Here is a 13,526-nt window from a genome sequence, read left to right on the forward strand (position 1 = left end):
GCCTCTTCTAGCTCCCTCCACTTCAGGAGAGTTCCAACTCTTAGGAAGATAGGAGTTGTGAGCTCTCCCAACTAACTAGTGCTTCTGAGATGAGGCTTGAATGTGTCTGAATGTAGTTCTTCCCTTCACTATTTTAAAAATATGAGGAGCCCCTTTGTATTTCTTTGTAAGTGCCATTTTGGGGATTCTTCATCTTTAAAAAGGAGACTAATAAAATTTGCGGTACCTTACAGGGCTAAGAGAAAACTTTTTCATGAACCTTAAAGGGTTTTACTTAAAGTATTAGTCCAAGGCAATGGGTTTTCCATTATGGGAGGCTGGGAGACCAGGTTAGAGATATTGTGAAGGGTTTCAGGTTGAGGTATAGGTTAGAGTAGAAGGCCTCTGAGGCCTCTTCTAATTCTGAGTTTCTGTGATATCCAGAGCTGAACTCAATACTGCCACCCCTAATTGTGCTCTCTTCTAACTTCTCTATTTCTTTTGATGGTAACAGCCATCCTCCTAGCTACCCAGGCTTGTGATCTTGATGTTGTCTTTGACTCTTCCCCCTCATATAGCCAATCACCTGCCAAGTACTTTTCCTTTTACCTCTTTAGTATCTCTTGCATCAAACAATTCCCACTGCAACCACCCTAGTTTAGATGCTCATCTGTTCTCTCCTGAACTATTGTGATGCCTTCCAAACTGTCTTCAGTCTATTCTTTGTTTAATCTTTATGCTGTTGGCAGAGTAACCTTCTTAAAGCATTGTTCTAATCAATTCCTCTTCTTTAAGCCCTCCACTGGCTATCCATCACATTTCGTATTGTTTATGATTATCTCTAACTCGCATTTGGTTAAAACGTCTCCCCATAGTCATAGTTGTGAGGGCTATCCCTCTATATTTTCCTCCAAAGTCTTAATGATATGATCTTTTAAATATAGGTCACATTCCCTGGGAACTAGTTGTGGTATATGGTATAACAACCTAGTTTAGAACTATGTCGTGCCAACTTTACCAAATTTGCCAGCCAGCTCTTGTGACATCCCAACCCCTTACCCATCTAGTGCTATGGTATATAGAGCGCTGGGCTTAGAATTAGAAAGATTTAGGTTCAAATCTCACTTTAAATATCTGCTAATTATATGGCTCTGGACAAGTCAGGTAGCCTTTTTTGTTAGCTTTCCTCAGCTATAGCGTGAAAGTAACACCTTAGTGGATTTTGTAAGGACAAAATGAGAGTATATGTGTAAAGCATTGTATAAAGGTAAGCAAGTGTTATTACTAATATAGGATTTATCACATGCTGGGTTACTGGGTTTCGGTTTATTGCTTATCTAATCTGTTCTACTGATTGATTTAGCTTTCTCTTTTATGGTTTTGATAATTCGCACTTTGTAATAGTTTTATGTCTTAAAATGCTTTTTTTCTTAAAATGCTAAAAGTTTTCCTTCATTCCTATCTTTTATCATTATTTGCCTTGAGCTTCTATGCCTTTTTATTCCCCAAATGAATTTTGTCTTATTTTATCTGTCTCTTTAAAGCAGGCCTGTACAAACTGCAGCCCACCAAAGGATTTCAGGTGGCCCTTGAAAAATGTAGAAGAAGACATCCTTTGTGTGTAGAGGAAATCCTTTGATGGTCCCAAGGTTGTTCAGTCCTGCTTTAGAGTATTATGTTGGGGGCAGCTAGGTGGCCCAGTGGATAGAGTACCGGCCGTGGAATCAAGAGGACCTGCGTTCAAATGTGGACTCTGACACAGAACACTTACTAGCTGTGTGACCCCGGGCAAGTCACTTAACCCCATTGCCTAGCCAAAAATAAATAAACAAATAAATAAAGTAATGTTGTCATCTTCTGTACAACTTATAGCATTAGAGTTGCCTGGAGCACTGAGAGTTTAAGTGACTTGGCCAGGGTCAAATAGTATGTGTTAGAGTCAGGACTTGAACTCGGATTTTCTTGGCTTTCTAAGCCAGTGATCTATCTACTTATCCATGCTGCCATCACATCATATGCAAATAAGGGTCATTTTTTCCTCCTCTTCTTTGCTGATGTTCATGCCTTTTCTTGCTTTCTCTTGTTTTATTGCTATAGATAACATTTCTACAACCATATCAAATAATAGTGGGGAAGAGGAAGTATCCTTACTTTACCCCTATATTGGGTGTAAAAATTGCTAATGTTATTTCACTATACATGATGCTAGCTTTTGGTTTTAGAAACATGTTTTTCATCAAATCCAAATGACCTTTGTATGCGTATTATCTTTAGAGTAAATGAGTACTGTATTGTGACAAGTCCTTTTTTTTCTGTTATGTAACTGAAGATTTTTTAAAAATATGCCATTCTAGGGGGGCAGCTAGGTGGTACAGTGAAGAGAGAACCAGCCCTGGAGTCAGGAGGACCTGAGTTCAAATCTGGCCTCAGATCCTTGACACTTGCTAGCTTGGGCAAGTCACTTAATCCCAATTGTCTTGCCAAAAAACCAAAGAAAAATATGTCATTCTTGCACTCTTGGTATAAAATCACCTTGTTTATAGTGAATAATGCTTGGATATGTCGCTGTAGGATTTTTGCTAGTATGGTATTTAAAATGTTTGTACCAACATTTGTTAATAATACTGATCTATAGGGTTTTTTTTTCTCTTCTTTCTCCATCCCTGGTTTAGATATTAGGGCCATATTTTTTCTTACAAAAAGAGCATGAAAGTATGCTTTCTGTTTCAATTATTGAGAAAATTTTTTCTTACCATATGGTTTAGTTGTTCTTTACACATTTGATAGAATTCACTTGTAAATATGTCTGGAACATTCAGTTTCATTTTATGAAATGGTGTTTTAATTCTCTGTTTCTCGTTTTGTTCATTTGGGAGAAAGTAATGTGGTACAGTCAAAGGAGTGCTAGTTGATTCAGAAAACTTGAATGCGAGTCTAGTCTCTGATGCTTACTATCTGTGTGGCCTTGGATATCATTAATTTCTCTGAGTCTCAGTTTCTTCATCTGTATTATGAAGTATTTGGATTAGGTGATCTCCAAGGTTTCTTCTAGCTCTAAATATGCTCCTATGATTTTGTATGTTTTTGTAGGTAACCCAACATTTCCTTTAAATGCTTGGTTTTAATAGCATATAATTATGGGTAACAGTTTTTGATAAGTTTTTTTTCTTTCTCCTCTTACCTCTCGTTCATTTTTTATTTTGGATATTAATTTTTCTCCTCTCTCTTCTTTTACCAGGTTAAGTAAAGGTTTGTTGATTTAAGCTAGGGTATAGTTTTAGTTGAGAAGTATCGTCTCTAGGATCAGATAGAAACTCCTCTGTTTGCTTTTTATAGACCTCTGAAACCTGACTCGGCCTGCCTTTCCTCCTTCTGTATCACTCCCCTTTCTACACTCTGCAGTCCAAACTGGCCTCGTCTCTGATCTTCACACTGGACATTGCACCTCTCTTGTCTGTTCCTTTGCACTGGCTGACTCTCCTATCTGAAGTCCATTCCCTTCTCATCTCCACTTTATAGAATATTTCTCCTCCTTTAAAATGCAGCTAAGGACCATTTTCTACGTGTAGCCTTTCTTGGTCCCCCTCAATTCCTAATGCCCTCTTTCCTTAAATACCATACATTTCACTATCTTTTGCTTAATTTCTGTACATTTCTTTTGCAAATATAGTACTTATATTTGTGTTTGTTGTGTCCTCCCAAAGACTGTAAGCTTCTCAAAAAGGGGAATTTTTTTCATATTTGTATTTTTATCCTCATTGCCTGGGACACAGTAGGTGCCTAATTAGTATTTTTTTATTGATTTTGTCAGATTGTTTTTTAAAAAGCACTAAGTTTTATCACTTCTGCGGTCTTCTTGTATTTATTTCTCCTCTTTTAAGATTTATTCTTTTGTGCCTCTTTGCGATTTATAAATGCATTGATTTTCAAGTGTGATTTTTTAATGTACATGTAGTTCATTAATCTCTTTTTATTTTCTCAATATTTATTTTCAGAGCTGTAATTTTTTCCTCTGAGTACTGCCTTAGCTGTATCCCAAAAACATTGGTATGTTGTCTCGTTGTTATTCATTTTACATAGTTGTTAATTGTTTCTATGATTTGTTCCTTGACCCACTAATTATTCAGGGAATATCATTATTAAATCTATATTTAGGTCTCCTTCTTTTGCTTGTGTTTGCTGTATTAACTACTATTTTTATTGTATTATAGTCTGTAATGGATGTGTTTAATATTTCTATCTTTTTACACTTAGTTATAATCTCTCTGTGGCCTAGCTTAATAAATATTTTCAATTAATGAATGAATTTATGTAGCACTTCATCACTGTTAATGTTATGATAAAATGAGATATCCATGGCATATTGCAGATAATATTAGCCCCATTTTATTTCTAGAGAAACAAGTTTGGAGAGATTTGTATTTCATATAGTTAGGATATGCCCAAGATGGGCCCTTAGGAGGGCTTAACTAGAATCTAGAACAGGAGTTCTTTATTGTGTTGTGAACTCCTCTGGTGAAGTCTGTTGACTTCTCAAAATCATATTTAAATTCATAATTGAAGAAAATGCTCAATTTCAATTAGAGATTAATGAGAATAAAGATAGTATTTTGTTTTCCCACCCAAGTTAACAGACCCCTTGAAATCTCTCTGTGGGCCCCATGTTAGATGATAACCAAGACTCCATCCAAGTCTGATGAGAAATCAAGTATCTCTAGGTGTAGAGCCAGGCTGGGAGGTTGCCCAGCATTCCCTCCCCTCCCCTTCCCTCCGTTCCCCTCCCCTCCGTTCCCCTCCCCTCTTCACATTTCAGGGCAGGAATCAGGAGCGAATTGAGTCTGATATCACGGTGTTATACTCACTTGCACTCATATTGGTATGGGCGGGCTCTAAGCTGGTGGATCCGCAAAGCATGTTCCAGATAGACATCAACATTGGTAACATACTACCCTACTATTCCCCCCCCACCCCAAAAAAACCCACAATGACCGTTCAAGAGGAAGAAACCTAAAGCTAAGAGCTCCTCTGTCTTGTGCCTTTCTGTTCTTCTGATCTGTCCCTCCTAATAGGATCTTTTCATACCGAGAAGCATATTGCTTATGACATATACACTGACTTCTAGAACATTCTGGGCACATTTTTCTCTCTTGGCTTTTGTCTAGACCAGTTCCATTTATCTTGTAGTACTTGCCATCAATTAGCAATGGACCTTCTTCTTGAAAACCCTACGTGCCCTTGAAGCTGCCTCTCCATTTTCCCATTCCAATATCCTTGAATAGGTGTGAAAACAGGATGAATTCTGGGAAGTAAAGGGGTAAATACTGCCCAAGTAGCCCCATCATATGTGGGCAGAGACTCCCAGAAGGAAAGGAAGATATTTTCATTAGGAAGTCTACTTTTTGTTTTGTTTTGCTCTGTGATTAATGCATGATGTGTGTTGTGTGTGTGTTCAGTTGTGTCTGAGCCTTTGTGACCCCATTTGGGGTTTTCTTGGCAAAGATAGTGGAGTGAGTTACCATTTCCTTCTCTAGCTCATTTGACAGATAAAGAAACTGAGGCAAAGAGGGTGAAGTGACTTGCCCAGGGTCACACAGCTAGTTAGTGTCTGAGGCCAGATTTGAACTCACTACAGTGAGTCTTCTTGACTCCAGGCCTGGCACTCTATCCACCTAACTGCTCCAATGATGGGTGTAGCCTTTTTATAATTTAAACTTCTGACTCTGTTGGCAGATTACCTGTATACTACCAGGTGCCCTGCATGCTGATAGGGGCACACACAATCCCCAAGCTGTCCTCCCCTTCCTACCTCCCCAGAACCATAACTAGGGCAAGATGAGCCAGGCTTTGCTCCAAGGTAGCAACATTTAAAGGGAGTAAAAATTTAAAATCAAAATTTTAAAAGATGGTGCAATTTAAAATTTCTTGGCAACACTTTGACTCCTTCAGCAGTATATAAACAAGTGATCTTAGCATCTGTTTAACAAAAATAATAAAGCTCTCAAGCTTAGGGACATCCTGCCACCTCTGCCATCTATCTCCTAGCTACCCCACCCATCTCAATCTCACATACCTAGTGAGTTTCACCTTCTCACACACCGCCCCCCCCGCCCCCCCGCCATGGCTTTCCCAGCAGCAGCCTCCTGCTATCCTAGCTGCCTCTCCCCATCTTGGGGTGCTGTAAGTTTTATCTCACCCAATAGGGTAGTATCTCAGGGTTTTCCCTCCACTGAAGCTGAATTTTTTAAAGTATTGCTTCTATTTGTTTTTTCATATGATGAGTTAGAAAATCCATCTGAGAGTCTTTTTAATGCTATTTTCCTCAGGCACCAAAACTAACCCACCCTGGAAGCAATCTGATACTAACTTTAAAGATTCTTTGATTTTGCATAGATTTGAAAATCCTTTCCAAGGTCATTTCTGACTTGTCTTTGAAACAATGGCTCTGGATACATGGGTCATGGCAGCAAGCCCCGGAGATTCCTCTGCTTCTGTGGGTGTGATCAAATATAGTCTGGTAATGTTTCAGGACACTCCATTCTCAGTCCATCAGAATCCCACATTGGCTTTCTCTTTAGTCTTGTTGAATGGGGCTTAAATAAAGTTACCTTTCTTCAAAGACTACGTCAGCATCTATATTTCATGCTACTTACCTCTAGAGGGGTGTTATTAATTACTTATGAGGGCCAGAGCCCAGCAGTATTGAGAGAATAGAATGTTATGAAGGAAGAAGCCAGCTTTGGCTGTCCACTTGGAGCTCCTGAAGAAAAAGGACAGTCCTTTGATGAATGCCCTTGCTGATGCCCTCTCCGTGTTTGCTTCTCAACATCAGGCCAATTCTGTGCTTCTTGCTCAAAGTGGGTATCTATTTGGCACTAGTCACACAGAGCATCCAGAACATTCTCCCCTTGCAAGGCTCCATCTTCACATCATCAAATAGAAGAGGAAATTCTTTGCCTCAGCCTCGTCACTAAAGCCATAGAAACTTGTTGTTTCAGGAAATGTCAGTTTAGTAGCAGAGTTGTTTGAGGTGCAGATTGCATTTAACTGTGTTTTGACTGATTTCAGAGGCCTACCTATTTAGCGAAAGCCCTAGATCCATTGAGCCCAGATAGATACATCTGTCTGTAGGATGGCCAGTTTATGTTGTACTGGGAGCATGGACGCAAACTATCATCCCCTCCCCCCAGCTTTATGCTACAGGGAGGAAAGCCAACTCTGACTTGCCCACATTTAATTTCCAGTGCTTTTCACAGCTCAGATTACCCTGGCGGTGATTTCCATGGGTTGTCAAAGAAGATGGGAAGTGTGAAAAAAAGAGAAAAACCTCTAAAGACTCCATTAGAAGTGCCAAGAAGACAGGAAGCACCTCATGCAGTAGGCAGCTACGTGGTGCTGCAGTGGGCCTGGGAGACACTTCCTAACTCGGTGACCTTGAACACTGTTTGCCTCAGTTTTCTCATCTGTAAAATGGAGATCATAATAGTACCCAACTTCCTTGGCAGTTGTGAAGATCAAATGAAATAATAATTGTAAAGCAGTTAGCATAGTGCCTGGCACATGGTAGGTGCTTTATAAAGGCTTCTTTCCTTCCTTCCATCTTTCAAGGAGCTGGGCAAAAGTGGAATGTATGGAACTACTTGGCTTTAATTTGACTAGGAGGACATGTGTTTGAGCAGAGGAAGTAGAGGGAGTCCCATAGCTATTTGAAGGAGGAACTTTGTACGGTGAGTAGACCTGTGAGACCCAGTTGAAGGAACATAAGTATCAGAGCTGTAGAGCTGGAAGGGACCTTATAGTACCCCTATTCCAATTCCCTTGTCTTACTATGAGGAAACTGACACTCCTAGAGGTTAAATGACTTGTTCAAGGTCACAAAGTTAGTATCTAAACAGCTGTAGATGGCCCAGCAGAATGCCTGACCCTGGGCCTAATGAAACTGAAAGTTTTGAATAGCCCAGGGACATTTTGATTCTGGCTGTTTGTGAAAGAACTGTAACAGAGGTAAGGGGGAAGGTGGATTTCTCTTTGGGAATCATATCTCCGAAATTCTTCACAGAGTTCCATACTTTTCAGCTTGCCCAATTTGAAAGAAGGGTGGGAATTTCATGGAAGTGTGGCACAGGGGGTTTGAGACAGGGCTTGGAGAAGCAAACTTAGGGCAGAGGTTTAACATGAGCTGTTCGCTCTGTACTGCAGATGCAGATGCCAAATGATTCAGCAGGGGCCAAGACTAATGTTCCTGAAGAGACACAAAGTAGAGAGGAGAGAGTGGGTACGAAATTCAATGTCCTTCATTTACCTTGCTACCCTGTTTTCATTAGAGGCCTTTTACTGATGATTTCACATATCAAGCTGGTTTATTTCGCAAGAGAATACACTGGATGGGGCCTTGGACTAGAGTTCTGAATACCTGCTGAGCCAAAAAAAAAAAAATCACTGAACCTGGGAAATAGAGAAGGGTAGAGGAGTATCAGATTCTGCTGGCGGGGGTTGGTGGGGGGAGCGGGGGCGGGGGCCAGGGAGGCTGATTACTAGACTTGGGAATCAGTACGACAAGTTTGAATTCTTCCTTGAATAGTCTTTTTAAAAGGGTATAATCTTATTTGGGCATAATTCCAAATTGTTCTCTAAAATGGTTGCAGCAGTTCACAATTCTCCCAGTGTATATCAGTGTCCCAATTTTTCCACATCCCTTCTAGTATGTCATTTTTGCCCGTGTACTAAGTGTGAGATGATATCTTGAGTTGTTTTAATTTGCTTTTCTCTCATCAATGATTTAGAGTATATTTTTCATGATTATATATATAGCTCTGATTTCTTTCAACTGCCTGCTCATATCCACGGACCATTTAGCAATTGGGGAAACGACTCATTCTTATAAATTTGACCAGCCTATGTTTGCAATACAAAGCCTTTATCCAAGAAACTAGCTATAGGGGCAGCTAAGTGGCACATGGATAGAGCACCGGTCCTGAAGTCAGGAGGACCTGAGTTCAAATTCGGCCTCAGACCAAACACTTGACACTTACTAGCTGTGTGACTTTGGGCAAGTCACTTAACCCCAGTTGGCTTAAAAAAAATAAGAAACCAGCTACAAAACTCCTGATGTTCTGTTTTCCTTCTAATCTTGACTTAAAACGAACATAATCAAGATTATCCATTTTATATCACATAATGCTATTCATAAATTCTTTTCTTATTCAAAATCTGATAGGTGATATGTTTCATGTTCTTCTAATTTACCTGTGATATCTCCCTTTACGTCTAGGTCATGTATCCATTTTGACCTTATCTTGGTAAATTGTATCTATACCTAGTTTCTGCTCTACCTGGTTCTTACCAAATAGTGAGTTATTATCCCAGGAGCTTAAATTTTGGCATTTATCAGATACAAGGTTACTATAGTCATTTACTATTGCACATTGTATACCCACTCTACTCCACTGATCTACCATTCTATTTTTTAGCCAGCACCAAATGGTTTTGATGATTACTATTTTATAATACCTTCTAGACCTTTCTTTTACATTTTTTCCATTAATTCATTTTATATGCTTGACCTTCTGTTTTTCCAAATGAATTTTATTTTTTTTTCTAACTCAGAATAATCTTTCCTATTTTAATTGGGATGGCACTGAATAAGATTAGATCAGATAGAATTGTCATTATATATCCTAGTCTACCCATAAACAGTATTTCTCCATTTATTTAAATCTGACTATTCCTAAAGAGTTTTATAATTATGCTCACATAGTTCCTAGGATTGTCAAAGCAAGTATACCAGGTATACTTCCATAGACAGTCTTCTTGCAGGGCTTTGTTCATCATACATAGAAATGCTGATTTGTGGTTTTATTTTATGTTTTGCTGCTTTGCAGAAATAATCATTTCAACTAGTATTTTAGTTGATTTGTTAGAGTTCGTCACATCCGCAAAAAGATGTTTTACTTTCTCATTACCCATTCCAATTCTTTCAATTTTTTCCCCCTTCTCTTACTGGTATAGATAGCACTTCTAGTACACTATTGAAGAATAGTGGCAATGATGGGCATCCTAGCTTCACCCCGATTTTATTAAGAAAGCTTCTAGCTTATCCCCATTGCAAATAATGCTTGCTGATGCTTTAAGCAGAGTCTTATTTTAAAGAAAAACCCATTTATACACCTATGCTCTCAAGTGTTTTCATGTTAGCACATCTTTCTGCATCTATTGAGAAATCTTTTTGTCATTGATAGAATTAATCATATTAAGTTTTCCATATTAAACCAGTCCCATGTTCCTGGTATAAATCCCACTTAGTTATAGTGTATGACCATAGTATGCTGTAGTCTGCTATCTAGTATTTTATGTAGAATTTTTGCATCACTATTAATTAGTAAAATTGGTCTGTAATTTTCTTTGGTTTTGCTCTTCCTGGTTTAAGTATTGGCACCATATTTGTTTCATAAATGGAGTTTGGTAGGGCTTCTGTCTATTCCAAATAATTTTGCTTAACCTGAGAATTAATTGAGCTTAAAATTTATCTGGTCCCATTGCTTTTTTTCTTAGAAAGCTTTTATGGCCTATTCTTTAATATTTTTTTATAAGTTTTTAAAATTTGAATTATCAGAAAAAAACTATTTTAATTTCATCTTCATTAGTGGTATATCTACCCTTTTCATTTTTGATACTAGTGCTTTTTTTTAAATTGTATTTAACCAATGGTTTTTCTATTTCATTTTTTCCCGTAATGCCAGCTCCTAGTTTTCTTAATTCAATGATTTTCTTACCAAATTTTGCTAATCTCACTTTTAATTTTCAGGATACCCAATCTGGTGTTTAACTGGGAAATTTTTTTTCTAGTTTTAAAAATTGCATATCCAGTTCATTGATTTGCTCTATTTTATTGATAAGCATTTAAAGGTATAAATTTTCCTAATTACTGCTTTTGCCACATCCCATAAGCTGATATGCCAGCTCATTATCATTCTCCTCAGTAAAATTGCTGTTTCTATGATTTGTTCTTTGACCTCCTCATTCTTTGATATTAACTTAGCTTCCGATCACTTTTTAGCATATGTCTCTTGTATTCATTGACTTTGTAAATTTGGATGCTGTAGCATTTGGTGGGTGTTATTGTTGGTATTAAAAGATACCTATGGTATCTTTTTAACAGTGTAGTTTCCCTGCTTATGTTTTGATTAAATCTATTTTAACTTTTAACTGTCCAAGATCATGGTTGCTATTCGTGCGTTTTTTTCCCTTAAGTGTCAGCTGAAACATAGTCTAGCTCTTTTATTTTTACTCTAAATACTTCCCATTTAAAAATGTGTTTCTTATATAAACATTGTCAGGTTCTTGTTTTAGATTCATTCTTCTATCCATTCACATTCAAAGTTCTAGTTACTAGTTGTATATTTATTTCCCTATATCCCCTACCCTCTTATTCTTTTTACCTATCCCTCCTCAGAATCTTAGTTTACTTCTGACCACTGCCTCCTTAATCTGCAAAACCTTTGCAAATCCCCTATCCTATGCCCATGCCCTCCCATTTCTCTCTAAGTTAATAAAACTTTTATACCCAGCTAGATGCGTCTTTAGCCCAGTTCTACTGAGATTAAGATTCTGGTGCTGTCTACCCTCCTCCCTTCACACTGGAAAAGTTCTTCCATTCATACCTTTTGTGAGAATTTGCTCCATTTTACCTTTCTCTACCCAATTGTTTTGATCACCTCAGTCACAATCAACTTAAATCCAATCCCTCTATGTATAATTTCTAACTATCCTAACAATGGCATTTTAAAGAGTTACAAATATCATTTTCCCTTTTAAGACAATAAGTTTAACTTTATTAAATATCTTGTTGATTTGTCCCTCATTTACCTTCTTAGGTTTCGTCTGATTCTTACATTTCAAAGTCAAATTTTCTGTTCCAGTATGAAGGATGTAGTGTCATCCCTAGGGAGAATTCAGGTCTCAACCAGTACTAGGAGATGGAAGAAACAAGAGAGGAAGAGGCTAAAAATGAAAGGCAATTTGTTAATTATAGAGTGGGAGTTTCAGAGGGGAGGGGACAGTGGAACAGGCAGGCAAATCTAGGATAGTAAATTGGAAGGTAGGCCTGAGGTAGTTTTTAACAGGAAGGAAAACAAGGCACCAAACATGTCCCTTATTATTTCACAAGGCAATGCCAACAAAGTAGATTCCCTCTTAAACCAGACTCATGCCCCCATAGCTTTTAGTATGTATTAGTACTTGGCCTTAGGACAGTGTCTTAAGTACTTTCCACAGTGGTTGTCACATAGTGTTTAATAAAGGATTGTTGATTGATTGTCAGTTGAAGGGATGCCAAGTTGAGGTTTTTTTTTTTAAGTGTTTTCTTTCATCCGAAGAATAATGAATAATTTTCTGATACAGAATCACAGAATTTCAAAGGTGGAAGAGGTATTAGTGTTCATCTGTCTTGCTGTGTACTTGGTTGTTCTGCATTTGCTTGAAGGTATCGAGTGAAGGGGGAACCTGCTCCCTCCTCAGGCAGTCCATTCCCCTTGAGAATTGCTCTCACTGTTGGGAAGTTCTTCCTGTCTTCAAGCCAAGATTGATACCCCCATGACTCCCACTTCAAGTTCTTAGTTCTCCCCTCTGGGCCCAAATAGAAAGAACAAGGCTAATCTCTCTTCCACATGATGGTTTTTCAAGTACTTAAAAGTGAGTCTCATGGCACCTTTGAGTTTTCTTTTCTCTAGACTAATCGTCTTAGTTTTCTTCAAATAATATTCTTATAGCATGATCTTGAGACCCTTCACCCATCCTGTTCCTCTCTTCTGGACACACACTTTGCAATTTATTAATGTCCTTCCTAAAATATGGTGCCCCGAACTTGAACACGATATTCTTCCTGTACAGTTAACATCAATTATTCCTTTGGGTCTAGGTGAAATTAGAGGAGTCTGGAATAGATGTAACCAAGAGTTCTCCCAGATAGCATTCTTTTTAGATTTTTAAAAATGCTGGCTTCACTTCCAGTGTTTCGACTTTGCAGCCATATCCCCTTATCCCCGCCACAACCCAAAGACTGGTTTTCCAGAAGTTGCCTGGCAGGTGTAGCCTGAGCCAGTCATTGTAGCATGCTCGCAACCTTGAACCTCTGAGGTTCAACCATGACTTGGGTACTGCTTCCATTTGAATTGTCTTAGGAAGATTCTGAAGATTACCCAGCAAGATAAGGTACCGGACACTGAGGTCCTTTCTCCAGCTGAACTGCCAAGCATTCAGACCACATTGTAGAGAGGGCAACTCCAATGGGCTGGCCATGTTGTTCAAATGCCAAACTTGCATTTGCCTAAAAGACTATCTTATGGAGAATTCAGAAAAGGCAAGCACTCCCGCAGAGGTCAGAAGAAGTGATATAAAGATACTCTCAAGGTCTCTGAAGAACTTTGGAATCAATTGTGAGATATGGGAGACACTGGCACAGAACTGCCCAGCATTGTGTGCTCTATGAGCAAAGCAGAATTGCAGTAGCTCAAAAGAACCATGAGATGCACAGATTAAGAGCCATCTCCACG

Source organism: Phascolarctos cinereus, unplaced genomic scaffold, assembly GCF_003287225.1.
Source record: "Phascolarctos cinereus isolate Bilbo 61053 unplaced genomic scaffold, phaCin_HiC Scaffold_8;HRSCAF=390, whole genome shotgun sequence".
NCBI lineage: Eukaryota > Metazoa > Chordata > Mammalia > Diprotodontia > Phascolarctidae > Phascolarctos > Phascolarctos cinereus.